General features: G+C 33.4%; 1 non-coding gene and 1 pseudogene across 2 annotated transcripts; one reads left to right on the top strand and one right to left on the bottom strand.

Moving 5' to 3' along the window:
- Positions 1–518: 518 nt before the first annotated feature.
- Positions 519–1,387, top strand: LOC131039877 (BAG family molecular chaperone regulator 1-like; annotated as a pseudogene).
- Positions 1,388–5,349: 3,962 nt separating this feature from the next.
- LOC131039853 (uncharacterized) lies at positions 5,350–9,680 on the bottom strand. 2 transcript variants are annotated; one of them, XR_009358545.1, is made up of 6 exons: positions 9,600–9,680; positions 9,394–9,466; positions 7,658–9,291; positions 7,446–7,551; positions 6,457–6,486; positions 5,350–6,319 (listed from the first exon to the last, which is right to left on the bottom strand). It is a non-coding gene; the product is annotated as an uncharacterized LOC131039853 (transcript). The 2 variants fall into 2 exon arrangements; XR_009358544.1 differs by having other exon boundaries at positions 7,446–9,291.
- Positions 9,681–14,669: the final 4,989 nt, after the last annotated feature.

Raw genomic sequence — 14,669 nt, 5'->3', positions numbered from 1 at the left:
TTGATACTTACTATTAAACTTTAAAACTCTAATAACAAACTTAACAAATTTATTAATTCATAATTTTCTATATAAACATAGAAATATTAATTTAACTATTCATATTACAATTAATTATTAATATATTAGATGTATTTTTTATTTTATAGGAACATATTAGATGTATTATTTTAATAATATAAACTTAAAAAATATCTAAAAAATAATAAATGAGAAATAAAAAGATAGAAATTAAAATAAATGATTTCTAAAACTAAACAAATAATAATATTTACTGTCCAAAATTACTTTTGGCAGGCATCAATTGATCGAGCACAGGTGACAGATGATTAGGGCGAACAGTTGGCACTTAGGTTGTTTGCATGTGGTGTAAGGTGGAGGATGTTGGTATTCTCAGGGAACTCTCTTCTAGATAATAGCATGTCATTGGGTTTGCAAGAGGCCCTGCAGGAGTTCCGAAACCAAGACAATTTTCCCAGAATTCTAGCATTTGTCCTTCAGAATTTACACTTGTATTTCATTATCAGTGCTTTTTAATTATAGAGGATGAACTTAGATTAATTATAGAGGATGAACTTGTATTTTCTTTTTTCTCTTTATTCTAGGTGTGTGATGATTAATTCTATATACATATACAAATATACAGGGGACTTGAAGAAGCTGTTAACCCAGGAGACTGGTTTGGAGCCACAAGAGCAGAGGATTTTGTTCAGGGGAAAGGAGAAGGAAAATGACGAGTGTCTGCATATCGTAGGTGTGAAAGATATGGCCAAAGTGATTTTGTTGGAAGACCCTGCAAGTAAGGAAAGGAAATTAGAGGAAATGAACACATTGCAAAAGCTTGCCAGAAGGTTGCTGAAGTAAGGGCTGAAGTCGATAAGTTGTCAGGAAAGGTATACATAATTCTTCAAAATTTATATATTTATTTGAGTCTCAAAATTTGCTGGTAAAACTCATGGCTACAAATACATGTTCTTGTGCAGGTTTCTGCTATCGAGATGGTTGTAAGTGGTGGAACCAAGGTTGCAGAACAAGATTTTGTGGTTATCACGAAGATGCTAATGATCCAGCTGTTGAAGTTGGACGACATTGAGGCAGAGGGGGAAGCTAAGGTTAATAGAAGAATAGAGGTATGCATTGGTGGGTTTTTGTAGGGACATGCAAGCTGTATAAGTATTTTTGAGAGTGCTTGCCTAAAATTTAAATAAACCAGTTAATTGCATGGCTAATACCCCATATCAAGTGCTCTTTTAGATCTTTTGTTTGCTGGCTTGGCCATTGAGATCCTTTGAAACATCCTTTTATTGTTGCTGTGATGTAGAGTTTATATCCTAATTTTTTGGCCTTGGCACTTCACCCATTATTATATGTTACAAAATTAAGGTTTAAATTTAACATACCTTAAATGTCTTCTGTTCGGTTCTTTTTAATGTAAAATAAGTACACCTATGGTTAAGTTGTGTTTGGTCTTGACAAGATATGTAGTGTTCTACTATTTTTTGTTAATTTACCATGACTTTTTCAACTTGAAAGCCATACTTAGTACTTTGAACATCTTGAATTAATTACATGTGCTTAATTGGTCCAGTGTAATTTCTTTTAGGAATTAATATTAAATTAAGTGTGATTTTGTTTTTTATTTTATTGTATTAAATTAGATAGTGCTTTTTCCCTTGAGTGGATAACAAATTCAATTTCTTGTTATTTATGCATATCACATCGATATTGAATTTTGCAATATCGATGTGATATGCATAAGTTCTTTATGTTGTGGCACACATGCCAGGTACGAATAGAAAATGAATTTTTTCTTCACTGTTTTGCAGACGCTGCTTCCTTTTTTGTACACTTTTGGTGTAAGCAGGTGCTGCTTTCTATTTTCTCATTATAGATGTTAGGTATTCATCAATGGCATTTTACAAGATAAATAAGTTCAGTTTTTCTTTATAGATCACAAGATAAATGTCGGGTAATTCATTAATGAAGTATAATAATAATTAATGTTTTGAAATCGTGTAGATTTCTTTCTTACAACATTTTTTTTTTAGAATCTATCATGTGTTTTAATATCATAAAGAAAAATTAAAACAAATATAATATAGATATAATTAATTTACAATGTGCATAGTAAATTGTAAATACAATATTATTAGTTTTTAAGATTATTATAAGATATTGTACAGATGCTTTTAAAGCATTACATTTCTCTATTAATCTAGTTAAGTCAAGGTGTCTTTTTATAATAATGTAAAACTTAATTTTTCAAACTTAATTTGTCAAAAATAACCATTGCCTGTAATACTTGAGGTTTTTTTATCTGCAATGTTATATAAAACGTCTAGATGTTTCATCTAAACAGACCTTGTAATCAGTTCAAAAACCAATTACAACCAGCTGTAACTGAAGCACCTTCCATTTAATCAGGATTCTATTGGGTCCCTCACCAGTGTAATGGTAAAATAAAAAACAGGTTACAACTGTAAATGGCAATCATCTTTACAGGTTACAACTATAAAGATGATGAGAAAGGTGGATGGTGTGTGGCGGTTTGCTGGGCATTTGATATGAATTTGCTGGCTGCTAATTTTTTTTTCTAGGTGATACCTTGCTAGGTTTGTTAGTTATTTGCTGGGCGTAAGAGTGGAAGAGCAGTTTGAGAACCTTTAGGGTGCATAAGGTTTACATTGATTTATTTGTCTCTACACTATATTGTGAAGGTGCATTTTTGGTTGAAGGTGCATTTTTTGATTTATTTTTCTTCAGTGATGAATAGAACAGTAATTTGGAAGTAGGTAGGGTAAAGTTTATACGCATTTTTTATATAGATCGATGAGATATGCTTTTCATTGTTATCGTACTCTACTGGGTCGTAAAGGATATATAAATATAAAGGTACTAAAAAAGATAGGGAAGGTGAAGGGCTCCATTTAGGAGACGTGCTAATTAATTAAAAAGAGGGCTAACCCAAGAAATACAATAGGGAAGAATAAAGAGAAGGTCCACTCTAAATAAATGGAAAAAGTTTAGGGTGTTTTCAGAGGAAAACTCACATAAATATAAGTTTTTATGTTTGCAGGAAGCACATAGTAAAACAAAAATAAATTGAACCATAAACTAACACAATGGAGCTCTTTGTTAATCTGAGCATAAAAACTTCAGCAACGTAGAAGGTCTATTTATTTTTTTAGCATATATAAAGTTTAATAGTCATGGAAAATACTTGTTTGATGGCAAAGTGTAACAATAGCCTAACAAGTAAATTGAAAACAAAGTATAATACACATACCTATTTGATGTCAAACTGTAAAAACCCATAAATTACAAGTAAAATAAGTGACTGTAAAAACACAGAAATTACAACTAAAATAAGTAAGGAACACCCAAATATTTGTAGCACTCCCAGGTCGGTTAGGCATTCCTATTAAATGCAAACCAACCATCTTCCTAAGTCTTCCTAAGTCACATCTCTTTCTTTAAATGAACAAAAAAAAAAAAACTATATTGAATTCTTTTTAGCGAAATTTTAATATATAAAAGATGAAAGTAAAAAATTAAAGTTAAAATGATACTTATTTAATAATTTACCATAATATATAATATTTATACTATGCAACAAATATATATTACATTAGCAGTTTAATTATCCTATAGCTGTCATATGATTTTGTTAGATATGATTTTGTTAGTTAAAATGTTAAGTAAATTATTTTTTTTTAAATTGTACTTTACAAAAAATTATATATATTGAATTATTTTCAGATAAATTTTAATTTATAAAAGTTACAAGTAAAAAGCTAAAGTTAAAATGTTAATTATACTTATTAAAAATATAACATGTCAATACAAAATTATATATTTAACTTCATATATATATATATATATGAATAATTATGATAATTAATATGTTTTTTGCCAAAATAATTATATTTATAAACAATTTCTATTATTTATCTGTATATATTTTAAAAACTTAAATAATAATATTATAAAAAATTTCATATGATCATAATATCATTGATTTTTATATTATAATATAATAATAATAATTATTAAAATAAATAAATTAGAATTAAATTTTAAAGTCTTAAAATTTTAAATTCATAATTAAAAGATTTTTATTACAAATAATTATAAATATATAAGATGTATTTTGTTTTTATAGGAATATATTAGATGTATTATTTTAATAATATAAACTTAAAAAAAAATCTAAAAATTAATAAATGAGAAATAAAAAAAATATAAATTTAAATAAATTGTTTCTAAAACTAAATAAATAATAATTATTTATCAAAGCTACAATAAAAAGCTAAAGTTAAAATGTTAAAAGTAAAACTAGCGGTTGGACCTCCATTTAAATTAAAAAAATATAAATTTAAATAAATTGTTTCTAAAACTAAATAAATAATAATTATTTATCAAAGCTACAATAAAAAGCTAAAGTTAAAATGTTAAAAGTAAAACTAGCGGTTGGACCTCAGGAAGGTCCAATTTGTACTACCCATAATGGCATGAAATCTATCATTGATTTTAATTTTTCATTTAGAATAACTTATTCTATGTAATAGTTCACTTTATTTTTCTTTGAAAAATTACTTTTATATCATATAATAATTCATTTAGAATATAATAATTCATTTAGAATAAATTATTCTATGTAATAGTTCACTTTATTTTTCTTTGAAAAATTACTTTTATTTCATATAATAATTTTATTTATTATTAGGAATAATAAAGATTAGCTCAACATAGAGGACCACAAGAATATGAAAAAATGTATATGATAAAAAGTGAATTAGCCTTGCATATAAACACAAATACTAAATGACCTATGACCTAAAACATAAGTAGTAAATGAAATACTGAACCTATGAAAATTAACTCTTAGGAACCCAAATTAACATGTGAATAGGTCCACACTAAAAAACTAATTAAAACATAACCTTATTCACAATAACAAATTACATATATATTAATTATTTATAACTAAATTTTTATATTTAAAAAACAAATATAAACTATAAATACATTTTCTTTCAATATTATATTACAAAATACTTTTGTAAATTATATCCATATAAATTTTATTTATTATTTATTAAACTAATAAACTGAAGCAAATGAAAAGATATATTCTTTAAGAAAAGGCTTCTATACAATCAAAGCTAATTTAAGTCGGAATTCTGAATCATTTATTGTAAGCATATTTAAAAATATATTTTTTAAGAAAATATTTATATATTATTAAATCTGTTTTCAACATATTTAGCCTTTATATAAAGCACTCAGTAAAAATAAGTCAAAACAAAAAATTTTGTATTACTAGACCGTTCAACATGCTGCATAAAATGGGGAGAAAACTTATCCAAGACTAAATATATTCCTAAAGTTACAACAAAATGGTTTGAACATTTTTTTACTTGAATGTTCGACCCGCAACATAAAAAGGAGAGTAAATTCCTTCAAGATTAGATATATTGAAAAGATCAGACCTATGTCTTCAAAATGTAAAAACCATGTTTTATAAGTTTTAAAGGTATCATAAGATAAGTTTAAACAGAGCACTCTTCAGCAATAAAATATAGAGAGAAAGCTCCTTCAAGAGACGACCCATATCTTCAAAATGTGAAAATCATGACAGAACACCCTAAACATTGATGTGAGACAGGTAGTATCTTGTTTGAAGATTTTGACATCCTTATATCACTCCAAATATTGAACATAGTAGGAGGCTGACATGCTGCTCCTTCACTAGGCCCACTTTCTGAATACTGAAGAAAGGGTGTTTTGCAGATTCTATCAGGCATTAGGTACGCATGACCAGCTCTCACAAGTACTGAGGACTGCCCAGGAGAGAACAATGTGGAGGTACCCAACGAGAGCATTTTTTGAAAGGCTTGTGCCTTCGAAACAACTAATCCTTCTCAGTATAGCTGAATGGAGCTGACAGAGAAATCTGTGATGGAAGAGAGGATTCTCTCATAATCAGTCCACGGTTAGTTGCCATGGTTATTGAGATTGCATGCCAATTAATGGTTTTTGGTGCAGTGCAATCTGTGTCGGAATATATGTTCCCAGTGCTTGCCAAATTAATGGTGTACTTTCGAAGCCAAAACAGATTGTATGGAAAATCATCATTGTCACCATTACTTTCCTTATCTTCTACTTCAACTCTGCTTTGCTTTCCTTCCTAAATACAGTGCGCTGTTCATGATACCTTCCACATCATATCTCCTTCTGTCAAAGTTTGTCACAGCATTTTATCCTCTGAAATTAATGGCAGCAATGTCATAAGCTTAGGCAGCCTCTTCCAGATTGTCTGTTAGTTCAAACGAGAGCCATTAGCTATTTCATCTGGTTTGATTACTGGATGCATATATGATGAACTATACCTCAATGTACTATACAAGCATTTATTGGAAACAGTATACTAAAAATTGAGAAAGATGTGCTCACCGAATGTTCCCAGATACAAAACTTTTGATGCTGCAAACATAGGCCAAAGAAAGGAATTTATTATTAGAATCCATAGATTAGTGACTGTCAATGGTACACATATATAATAAATAGAATACTCAAATCCAAGCTAAAATTAAAAATCATTAAAAGAACCAATATGAATAATGACAAAAATACCAAGTATATCTTTCATTTCCATTGCTATCAATATTATGATTAAAAGAAGCCAAATCAAAATACAAGATGATGCTGAAACTGAATGGTGATGTACAAACAATCTCAATGGAGAATATTGCTTAGCCATCATGATATGAAAATATTCACAGCCAACTTCCTTTTATGACATGTTGAACCATGTTGGTCCCAAATAGAAAATATAGCTCATCCCAAGGCAGATTTGAGATTAGATGATCTCTTGATCTCTGTTTTTGAGAAAGAAAAAAAAATCAGGTTAAATTGACAGGGTTCTAAAATTTGTTACTGTGGAACAAGAACAGTCCAAGGAGTTTCACAAAAGATGGAAAATAAATCAGATGGAGGCAAAACAACAGCAGCCAGACAGAAAAAGAATGAAAGAACAAAAGAACAAAAAAAAGACTAATAAACAAAGATGCAATCAAATCTATAGTAAAACCCATACTTTCCCATAGTAAAGACTAATAAACAAAGGTGATAAGATTATACAAATCAATTGTTGATGGAATCCCATACTTTCCATGTAATATTAAGAGAAGTCTTAAAAAAGAGTCCTCAGACTACGATAAGTCCACTCCTGAACTCTTATGATATTTCTTGAAATCTTATAATATTTCATCCTTTCAAAAGATGAATAATCTAAAAGAAAATTATTGTTGAATCTAGTTGAAATATTACATGAATGAAATCAATAATATAAATAAAACATACAGATTCAATACCTTTAAAAAAGTAATGTTTCACTGCAACTCTTCAGAAAAATAATATAATAAAGACTAAGGATTTAATACCTTAAAAAATAATAATGTTTTACTGCAACGCTTCTGCAAACCCTACTAATAAACCTTATTAGAAAGACATTCTGCTCCGTCTCTTCACGCAATCAAAGTGAACCACCTGAATACAATGATTTAAACCCTTCTTAGAGTTGAAGTAGAATAAAAGGAAAGTAATCCAATAATCAAACCAGATGAAAAGGCTAATGATTCTTGTTTGAACCCACAGACGATCAGGAACATGCTGCAGAGGCTTATGACATTGCTGCCATTAAATCTAGAGGAAAAACAGCTGTTACAAACTTTGACACAAGCAGACATGATGCGAAAGCCATCATGAACAGCACACTACCCGTAGGAAGGAATGCAAAGCGAAGTAGAGTTGAAGAAGAAGATAAGGAAAGCATTGGGGAAAATGATGGTTTTCCATACAGTTTGTTTGCCTTGGAACCATTAATGTGGAACCATCATTGGGGAAAATGATGGTTTCAAAGGCTCAAGCTTTTGAAAACATTATGCTTGACGCCAACTGGAAACAATGCTTTCTTGTAGAGATGTATGACAAGGTTGCAAATAAATAGAGTTTGGGTAAGAAAACAAAGCCCTAAAGATCAAGGGTAATCAAACCTAAAGACTTTCCTCTCCGTCTCTTCAACCAATCAAAATGCACCACCTGAATACAAATCTTTCTTGTAGAGAGTAATTTTGGGTATAGTCCCCAAAAATAATCTAATCGGTGACACGTCATTAGAAGGTGGAAAGAGGATCCCTATGTAAGCCAATGCATGGGATGTATACTTTCAAACCTTTGTACTTTAGCTGAAAATAAAACTGCAGCTACAGAAAAACTTAAAAACATAATAGCAAAAACTGCCAAAAAAAAAAAGAGAGCAAAGTCTAAACTTAGAGTAATAATTTTAAAGACCAAACTGCTACAAGCATGATAGTATAAACCATAGTTGAAAATCTCGGACTCGCCTAGGACTCGGCAAACCAAAATTTTGGACTCGGACTCGGACTCGCGAAAGACTCGGCAAAAAAAAAAACCGTAGTTTTACAAAAAAACATAAAGAAATTAATGCATTTAGAGAACATAAGTGTCATAATTGAAACATTACACATGTCATATGATCTACAAAGTACAAACATGCAATATTTGAAATTTCATCATTCATGGCAGCATATTCAAGTTTCAAGTTTCAACTCTAAAATGTATAATACTATAATGGCAGCATAAGTATATAAATGTTCACAAAATTACATATAATGATATGTCCAAGTCCAACTGCAAATGTGAAAAACAGCAATGTGAATGAACAAACCAAAGAGAAGACTACATCTTCCTCTTTGTATTTTTCCTAATATAGCTCAATTTTTCAGGCCTTGAGCTAGAAGTAGTAGCAGTGGGTGTTGTGGTATCTAAATGGTGAGATGATTCTTCTTCAAAGTCATAATCCTCATCATCATCCTCATCTTCGTCCTCATCTTCATCCAATCTTGCTCCTTCTGCATCTTGTGCTGCTCCTCTCTCTATTTCTGCAATTTCTTCTTCGGTAAGGAGGACATCATCACCATCATTTTGTTTATTCATGGTCCAATCACCATATGGATCAATTTCATCCAAGTCAATGGCCTCATGTGAAACACCCTCCACCTGTCTAACTCGAAGGCGAAGGTTGTACCGAACAAATACTAGATCATTGAGCCGCTTTTGTGACAATCTATTTCTCCTTTGTGTGAATGCTTTCAAAGACACTCCAATTTCGTTCACACCCAGAAGCACTGCATGGCTGAGACAAAACACGGATAGCTATCTTTTGAAGATTAGGCGTGCCAGCACCATAATTCTCCCACCATAAATCTACAAAAAACATTTAGAAATATTAGAATTGAGAAAAAAATGTAACAATCAAGTTTGTAGATTTTTTCTTGCACTATTGAACTAAGTTACTAAATGTTTTACCTGGTTGTTGTTTTCCTCTCCTATCAATTGCTAGTTGTGATGAGAAGAGTCTCCCCTCTGCACTTTTGTAGATCTTGAACAATGGAATGAACATTTCCAAATTCAGAAATAGATACTAGATAGTCAAAGTGTCAAACTCAAATTCAATAATGAACATTTCCGAATTCATAAATAAAGATAGAGCAATTGCAAATGTCAAATCTCACCTCCAACTCATCAAGAACCTTGTCTCTCAACTCAGGATCAGGTGTCATCTTATCAATGCATGTAATAACACCTGCCATGACAAACTTTTGAGTCAGCAGGAGATTGGCTTGGTGATCCATTAGATAGTAGAAGAACAAGGTCACAATTTCAGCAAGCTCCACATCTCTTCATTGCTTCAGCTTCTGATCCACAGTCCTTTCGAGAAGCTTCAGGTGTTCCTGAGTGGGATGCTGCAATGCAAGAAGAGTTCAATTCCTTGGAAAGGAATCACACATGGGATTTAGTTCCTCTTCCTAAGGGAAGGAAACTTGTTCGATGCAAGTGGATCTATCGAACAAAATTTGCAGCGGATGGGTCGGTTGATAAGTATAAGGCTCACTTGGTAGCAAAAGGTTTTTCCCAAGTTCCAGGGGTTGATTACTCTGAGACTTTTGCTCCAGTTGCTAAGATGAATTCCATCCGACTTGTTCTTGCTATAGCTGCAGCCCATCGTTGGGAAGTTCATCAGATGGATGTGAAGAGTGCATTTCTTCATGGTGACCTTCAGGAGGAAATATACATGGAGCAACCACAGGGGTTTGTTCAAGATCCTTCACTTGTGTGTCGACTTCGAAAGTCTCTCTATGGCCTCAAACAGGCTCCTCGAGCTTGGTATGCCAAGATGGACTCATTTCTTCTGACAGTTGGTTTCACTCGGTGCCATTCTGATCCGAACGTATACATTCTGCAACAAGATGAAACTCTCACATTTCTAGTTCTCTATGTTGATGACTTGTTACTCACAAGGAGTCACTCATCCACCATCAAAGCAGTGAAAATTGCTCTACATGATAGATTTTTGATGTCAGACTTGGGTCTTCTGCATTACTTCTTGGGAATTGAGATCACTCAATCATCTTCAGGAATCTTCCTTGGACAACCCAAGTATGCACTTGATATGCTCTCCAGATTTCACATGGCCGATTGTAAGCCTGCACCTACTCCATTTTTGTCAGGAGTCAAAATTGAGGCTAAGTGCTCTTCACCCTTGGTTGATGGCACTTTATATCGACAGCTTGTTGGAAGCCTCATTTATTTGACTCATACGAGACCCAAAATTTCTTATGTTGTGGGCATGGTCTCTAGATTCATGCAGGAGCCACATGAGTTGCATTGGAAAGCAGCTAAGCGGATCCTCCACTACATTCAGGGTACTCACAATTATGGAATTCAGTATGTAGCAGGTGTGGATATTGACTTGGTAGGATGTACGGATTCAGATTGGGCAGGTGATTCTCAGGATCACAAGTCTACTTCTGGGTATTGCTTCTCACTCGGTTTTGGTCCAGTTTGTTGGTCGAGCAAGAAGCAGTTTGCAATTGCTCTTTCATCGACAGAGGCCGAGTATCGAGGGGCAGTCAATGCCACCACTGAGGCTATTTGGCTTCAAAATATTCTTACTGAGCTTGGTATTCCAGTTAGAAAGCCTACCATCATCTTTTGTGATAATCAGAGTGCTATACAGATCTCAAGAAATCCAGTTCATCATCAGAGGATGAAACACATTGAGATACATATGCACTATATTCGGGAGCTCATTCAGGAAGGCATCATTGATCTTAAGTATTGTTCTACATCGGAGCAAACTGCGGACATCTTCACCAAACCTTTCACTGAAAGCAAGTTCCTTCATTTGCGATCTTTGCTTGGGATGCAAAAGGTGTCTACTTCAGGAGGGGCTTCTTAGTCCTTCATTCTTTCTCTCTCTATTTAGGGGGGTCTATTCCTTTTATGGGGGGGGCTTCTTCTTTTGGGGGGGATATTTATGTACATGGTTACCTAACATGGCCTCATTTGTTGGGACCCATCTTTTCACCCACCTAAGCTACGCTTAAGGGGGGGTGTTAGTGTAGGTTTTTTTATTTTCCTTATGTTAGGGGGTATTTATTTTTCCTACATATATATTATTTAAGCTTGCTTAGGTTATTAGGTGTGGTTAATATGAGGACACGTGGCGGAATACATTAGCTACATGTGTAACTCTCCACCTCACATGGGTAGTTGAGTTACACACCCTCTTTTGGCTTGTTGTGCCACCTCTCATAACCACTATTTGGTCATTTCCTAAGTGGGTTATGGGGTAGTTGGGTTTCTCACCCTCTTTTGGCCTTATGTGCCACCTCTTATAACTCCTTTTTTGTTTTCATGTAAGGAGGTTATGCCACATGTTTTGGCATTTACCAAGTAGGTAAAAACCTCCCACCTTTTATGGGGTAGTAGGTAAAACCTCCCACTTTTTATGGAGGTGGGAGTTAATGCACCTCTTGGTTATATATGCTATTATTTTTCTATATAATGAGCAATATACTCTCACCTTCACAAGGGAAGTGATAGCTCGGTGAGAGTCTTCTCTAAATTCTCTTCTTTATCTCTATTTTTCTCTCATATCAGATTTATCTTCATTCAGCTATTTTGATCTTCGATCATCCGTTGCTTGGAGTTGCATGTGATCTATGACCGACATCAGATCTTGGCTCAATTCTTGCTTCTCACAGAATTTAACAACATATGCCATATGAATCATATACATCAATCTCCTACAATTAATCCATCCACAAGCCGCAACGATAGAGTCCACATCCACGCATGAGAGAATCCATTGAAGAACAACCCAATGGAAGAAAGGCACCAACCACCCGGCCATGTGGAACCAAAGGAACTACCCCCTTGTGCTAGGAGATGATACAAGATCTCACACACACTCTAGATCTAAGATGACACCTATCAACCAATGAGGAAACAACTCTAACACAACCAAGGAAAACATACCAAACAACCAAGAGACCTCTAGAGGCAACTCAACATCAAGGCATAAGGAACTAGGACCAACATGTAGGGAAAGAGTATCATCACATGCTACCACATAGGATACACATGAGGAACTGTCTCAACCTTTGAGGAAATCAAGGGAGTTTGGTTTATTCAGTTGCTAGATCTACCACCTCACTCCGATCTCCGATCCATGAGATGGATACTACTAAACTCATTTCTTATCTTACTTATATGAGTTACTACTACCCAACCCACCAAATATTAATGATTATGTTATCACTTATTATGTTAAAGGAAAAGCTCCAATGAGCTATCCAAACGGTCCAGACCCCGACTCTATTACTCAAGAATCCTAGCAGTCTATTCCTCGTGACCTCGATAGACTCATGGAATCCCACTCCCCCTAATCATGCACCTAGACCTTGACAACACATGGAATCAAAACAAGAAGGCTCACGAAGCACAATCCGACTAACCAAGATAAAGTCTCATCAATGCACATGGAGCCAACAACATATATCACATAAGTCACATAGATCCCACAACGTCATAGAGAAAAGAACCATTAACATAACAAGGAATTACTCATCTTGCAATAATACAAATGATCAAATAATGCATACACTACTCCGGACATCCAATGATCACTAAAGACCAAGACATAGCCTCTGGATAGACATCATAATGATCTGAGGAAACGAGAAAAACAACCTGAAATTTTGAAAACACGAAAAATAGACCCAAAAGTAAAAAATGGCCAGATTAACGCATATGAAACATCTCTTGGCGCATTTGCAACATGAAGTCGCACATATGAAACATCTCCTACCGTATTTGCAATCTAGGAAGTCGCGCATATGAAACATTTCTTGGTGCATTTGTGACAGGAAGGTGCATATATCTCTTGGCGCATTTGCGATAGGATTTAGCTCATTTGCCACCCAATCTAACACATCTGCGACAGGAAGTGGTGCATATAGAACATCTCCTGGCGCATTTATGATAGAAAATAGCGCATATGACATAAAATGCAAAAATTGATGGAAAATTCTAAGTTACGACTTCAATTAAAAAATCAGGGAAAAAGATCTAACTCCCTAAATTAGACTGCAAAAGTGACGCCAAGCCAATACCAAAAGAAAGGCAACCGAATCAATTAAACATAAATCATAGTGAAAGATCTCACACATCAAAGCCTCACAACTTTTAACCAAAAACTACACAAAAAGTGAAATACAAAAAGGCATTCCACTTAAATACAATGAGGCTCACAAAACCAACATAATCCAAATCACAAACACAAGCACCAAGCAAGAAGACAAGCACAGAGAAATTTGAGACAAGCCTTCATAGAGAAGTGTGCTCACGACAACAATAATTCCTAGAATAATAATATTTCAATAAAAGTACATCAAAACCCATATAATATAAAGTTTTTCCCATAAATATTTATTTCAGAAACTATATAAAACTATATGACAAAATTAATTTCTCTCAAACCCATGCATACAACCACGGAGAAAACAATCTTTTTGAATGGAAAATGTAGAAGCAAGAACCTCCAACCTAGTAAAAAAAATGATGAGATGAAAATTCGAGGAAGAAGGAATCCAACCAAGCTTAACTAGAACAATCCAAGCTCCTCACAACAACCCCAAAATCCAAGGTCACACAAAATGCATTTCCAACCAACTCCCGTGAAATCTTAGGAAAGCAAATAAATAGAAAACAAGGCCAAAACCATAGATCATATCGGCCAGTCAAAATATTAGACTAAATAATATTTCTTACCAACCCATATAAAAAACTGAGGTAAATATAAATAAAATAATAGTTAATTTACTGACAATCTTGTTAAGAGAGGCTTCTCTATCCCAAATAGATGCTACTTGTGTATGAGGGAGGCTGAATCTATTGATCACCTATTTTTACATCACTCTTACACTTCTGAGATTTGGGGTATGGTGCTTCAGAAATGGGATCTTTGTTGGACTCTCCCAGGGGCTATTAAGGAGTTCGTTCACTAATGGAATCCACCTTCAATAAATCCTTTCATAAAGAAGCTATGGTCCTTTGTGTTTCCTCACATGGCATGGTGTTTATGGGATTAACGTAATAATAGTATCTTCAAGAATATCCATCTCCCTCCTGATATTGTGTTCAAGAAAATTTCTAGAGCCATCTCTGATAATCTCTCGACTGTCACCTCCAATGTTCTCTCTCATAATGGAATCCTTAAGGAGTATGAAGCCAATGTT

The sequence above is a fragment of the Cryptomeria japonica genome, chromosome 7 (genome assembly GCF_030272615.1).
Source record: "Cryptomeria japonica chromosome 7, Sugi_1.0, whole genome shotgun sequence".
NCBI classification, from domain to species: Eukaryota; Viridiplantae; Streptophyta; class Pinopsida; order Cupressales; family Cupressaceae; genus Cryptomeria; species Cryptomeria japonica.
This window is presented reverse-complemented; position numbering and strand designations above follow the sequence as displayed.